The sequence below is a fragment of the Notothenia rossii genome, assembly GCF_949606895.1.
Source record: "Notothenia rossii genome assembly, chromosome: 6".
In the NCBI taxonomy this organism is placed as follows: Eukaryota; Metazoa; Chordata; class Actinopteri; order Perciformes; family Nototheniidae; genus Notothenia; species Notothenia rossii.
Window position 1 is genome coordinate 27,087,885 of NC_136909.1, and position 5,000 is coordinate 27,092,884.

The following is a 5,000-nucleotide window of genomic DNA, read 5'->3' on the forward strand; positions in this document are numbered from 1 at the left end:
GTCTATGAAATGCACCGATTTCCTGAAATGACTCTTTAGAGGGCTTTTATATAGATCTAACTCGTGGTTTGTGACTTAAAAAAACACAGAACTGCTTCTAACAGCTCAACTGAAGCTACTTATATTTTATTTGGAGCTAAAAAGTCTGCGCAGATGGCGATTCACTGTCCTGCTCCAGAACACCGAAACAGCGCTGAGATTTTGTGAATTCAGTTCACACCACACTTATTCCCGGGAGAAAACCAAAGAAGAAGAAGCATATTAATGCGGAAGAAGGCTTACATATATTTTGGGTTTGGGAACATAGTGCGCACTTGTACGCCTCCGTTTTCCGCACAAATGACAGTCCTTCAGCATTAGTATCACATTCCCGGGAGTGTGCGCTCTCGTTCTCTCACGGCTCAGTGATCGGCAGTCGCTGCGCCGTGCGCTCCGGAGCGCGGTGGTCGCCGGCACACCGACAGGAGACCAAACAGCTGTGCCCGACAAAACGGCTGAGTAACCGAAAGATTAAATCAACCAAACACTCTCTCATACTCTCCTCCTGGCACCATCTCTTCTACTCCCCTGTCCTCAATACAGATTATAAAAGACAGAGTTTTGTCTTTCGCCAGGGATCTAGTCTGACAGTGAATATTGCTCTTTGACTGTTGTTTGCTCCCTTGGTAGTAGTAAGGATAGACAGTATCTCTCTTATTTGTGGTCTATATAATAATCTATTCCTCTTAAACACGCACACACAATCACTGTCTTGATCTCCGTCACACATATGAGTATGGAAAGGTCCATTTAAACGTGGCTGCGGTTTAACAGGTTTTATTGGGCATTGGGGAGATTTGGCTCTAATGCTCTAAGGCAGGTAAAAGGGCAAAATACCAACCTTGCCTTTTCTCTCTCTCTATGTGTATTGCCAGTTTCAGTGTGGTGCCTTCCTCTGAGCTTCAGTGTTCTTATGCATTGCTTGTGCTAAATGTGTTTGCAGTAACAGTTTGTATATTCTCGTCACCTGTGAATCTTCAAGATTTCCCACCTCCATATCTTAAAAACATCACCATCCTTAAAAACCTATAGCCTATCGACATTTTTTTATCATAAGCAATACATTTCACCGGACCTCTACAAGAGTTGTCTTTATCCCTCCAGTTGTCCCTATTTATGCTATTTGCTCGTTATTCTCCTGAGTGGCGCTTCTATTTTCATGTCACTGCATTTCATTGTAATTGCATCACTCTGTTATTTCATCATCCAGGTCGCCTCCAGGTTGTCATTGATGGTTTGTTCAAAGCTCAAACATTGAGCATCAGAAATATGTCGTTACGGGGGGGGGGGGGGGGGGGGTCATGACTCGGTAGGTGATTTTCTCATGGGCTGTTGAGGGCATTGGGCCTGGGAAAACTTTACAGATGCTATTGCACGTTTAATACTTATTCAACTCACAAGTTCAATTTTTATATATCATATTTTTTATAAACTTCAACTGCAAGCTTTGTTGATATTTGAGGGCTAGTGTCAGAGTAATCACATTATTTTCCTTTTATTTCCTTTTAGTACATATGCAGCATGACTCATCTTTTAAATCTGTTGGATATTTCAACAAAAAAGTGTTTTGCAGATCAGCTTAGGCCTTAAATAAAATAGAAATGCAATACTGAAATACCAATGACACTGATTTAGTTAGCCTACAAGAGAGTGAAGACAATTTATTTTTCAACAGTCCCCCTCAGTAAATATACCTTGTTGACCATAAAATAACCAAACAGTATTTTTCAATAGGAACCTTTTGTCAAATATCAATATCTGTATGGGTCCATGTCCAAGAAAAATGCTTATTTATGATTGGCTGGCAGGTGTCATTTAGAATATTGAAATCACTGACATTATGAGACCACAAGCACAAGCATTGAAATACTTTTCAACAGATTACCTCATTGTTCAGTAGCTCACTTTAATGCTTTTAGCTTTTGTAGAGGTAGCCCTTTTTTAATGTGGGGAAAAGTCATGTGACCGTTTGTACTCTGTGTCAAAAGCAGGAAGAAACCCAACACCATTCTGTGTGGTGTGTGTGTGTGTGTGTGTGTGTGTGTGTGAAAGGGTCTGCCTGTGTGCTCAAGCGTGTTTTGCAGCACACTGCTAACCTGTAGCACAATGTCAGCACTATGCACCATTACTCAGGCCATACAGAGCATTAATAATTACTGATGTAGAATCACACACACACACACACACACACACACACACACACACACACACACACACACACACACACACACACACACACACACACACACACACACACACACACACACACACACACACACACACACACACACACACACACACACACACACACACACACACACACACACACACACACACCCTGTCTCTTCTCTACACTGCTCTCTCTCTCCCTGCTCTTTGTGAGTGTATTTCTCTTTGTGTCTCATTGTTGGTTTCATTCACTCGCTGATTCACTCCGGCGTACACTCATGTGTCACACACGCTTGAGTCGCACACACACTCGCATACACACACATACAGCACATCCAAACACACCCACACACAGAGGGAACATATTTTCTGAAAAATAGAGACGTTGTAAAATCAGACAAGAAACTATTTCAGATATGGAAAACGTGAACTTTTAACATGTCCTAATAGATGGCAAAATGGAATGTGTGTGTGTGTGTGGGGGGGGGGGGGCAGCTGAACAACATGATGTTAGAAATACCCCTTCAGTGTGAGCCTTTTTCCTTTCTGCCTGTGTCACATACAGACATGCACACACTGGCAAGGACATTTTGTGTAGTAATAGGTTAGAGTACAGGGAAATACAGAGAGGGTCTAGAAGAGCTCAAATTGGATGCAATGAAACAAGTGGACATGAGGCAGACTTCACTGTCTACCTCCTTTGTTCTCTGTCTTCTATTGCATTTTTGTTGCTTTTTATGCATCTTGTATGTTCGCGATATTACAGAATTATGAGAATTCAAGGTTGGCTGTTTGTGAAGGAATATATCAAACTGCAACTTTAAAGAGCTGCCACTATCTCAAATACGAAACTTTTAACACAATGTGCTTTTTTTAAAAGTGTAATCAATTCATTGTTTTGTTTGTATTGAGTTGTCAGTATACCCAATTATACAATTTCTTTACCTGTATCAGCGGCCCAGTTAAGCATACTTCACATTCTAATTTTCCCTTTGTGAAAATGAAACACAGATAGTGTGAATACAGTTGGAACACGTATGGTTAATTGAAGTTTGTCTTCATGTTATTTTCTGACTCCTTCCATTGCTTTTACCACCGTCCAACCTTTATTACCATATTTCCTAATATATTTAGCTAATTAAACCCATGAGACCCAGGACCTTTGTCATGGGTACATGGGACATTCTATTTTTCTCGTTTTCATTTCTGTATCTTGCATAAAAGCCTTTCAATTGTTCCTCCGTGGGGCAGAGAGAGCGTATGCACAGTCAGACGCACAAGACCACTCAAACACAAAGAGACGCGCACAAACAGAGTCAAGGAGCTGGATGATGGGGAAAAGAATTGCCTCTCATTGTCATAAGGAGACCAGCTCTTCCTGTCATCATGCAGAGGAGGAGGTAGCGATGGAGATATAGAGATTGAGGAGGGAGAGAAAGAGGTTTTATTTTCCCTTGGGAGCGTATTCATCCTCTTTATCCCTTCCTTCTATGTCAGTACACCTCAGAATGATTGCGGCAGGGCCCGGACATATTTACACTGACACAAACGCACGCACACATTTTCTCTCTGGCGTACAAATGCATGACGGAGGCACAGAAACATGTATTATAAAGGAACCTCAATGTGTAATGATAATATAGCCACAATATTGTTGCCAAAGTCAAATGCATGGACTCAATCTCAAGTTTGATTCAAAAATAACTCACCATTTCAAGGGAATATGGCAATATTATCATATCCGGAGAGCGAAATGACTCATTAGTTGGAAACAAACTCAAATACTTTTTTCCCATGCTATTTTCTGTATATGAAAATATATTTTATTCTTGAAATGACTGTCCATTGTGAATAGACCAATACATTCATTGTTCACTCACAAAAGTGTCTATATCGGCTTCTGGGTGTGTCACTGTCTCCCTGATCTCTGTGCAGGAGCTCTGTGTATTTGGTCTTGTTTTTGCGGTGAAATGGTGTTTCTTTCAAATGGTGATAATGCACACAAATGCTGTTTTGAAAAAGTAACCAAAAATGGCAGAGTGAAGCGTTTAAAATGCTCTCAGGCAGCGTTTCAGAATGACCTGAACCTCTGTCAATACACAGCATCTGCATTGATTTAAATAGAACCAGTCACCAAGTGCACAAGACTTTGTTACTTGAATGGATTATTTTTACCTCTCGATTGTCTAAACACATGCAGCATTATCTGACGAGCGCTACATTTGAATAGCATACTGAAGCTTTTAGGGTATAGGTTAAGGATTTTGGATCAGTGAAAGGGTTGAAGTCAAGCATTCGGTGATGATAGATCAGCCTACAAATGTCTCTGTGGACCTTTTATCCTCATTAGTGCATTTTGCTCTGCTGTTTACATTTCTGCTATTAATAGAACCTACAAGCAGTTACTGAGAGTCAACTGATTAATCTAAATACTTGTGAATAGTCCGACTTCCTCTGCTGAACCCTGTGTGAGTGTGCATGTGTGAGCCTGCCTCTCGGTGACTGTGAGACACTTTCAAAGGCCTGTCTAGAGGTTTAAGGGTCTTGCTAATGAGCAAGTCATTTTCCCTCAGATTAGCATGAATAACCGGGCTGATTCTGTGTGTCTGTTTGTGTGTATATGTTTGTGACCGCTACTGGAGGTCTAGAAGTCATGTCTTGGGGTTTAAGGTTGAGCTAATCAGCAACACATTTCCCCCTACATTAGCCTCACTTGGTTGATTAGACATGGTGTGTGGACGCTGTGTGTATGGTGTGTGTGTGTATGTTTATATGTGTGCGTGTGTGAGAAA

General features: G+C 41.1%; 2 protein-coding genes across 2 annotated transcripts in view; one reads left to right on the plus strand and one right to left on the minus strand.

Moving 5' to 3' along the window:
• LOC307043152 (uncharacterized protein) overlaps positions 1–5,000 on the minus strand; it is a 117,826-nt gene that overhangs the window by 90,062 nt on the left and 22,764 nt on the right. The window lies entirely within an intron of this gene.
• Positions 1–5,000, plus strand: part of LOC307043150 (transmembrane protein 132C) — a 264,602-nt gene that overhangs the window by 1,729 nt on the left and 257,873 nt on the right. The gene's annotated exons all lie outside the window — the stretch shown is intronic.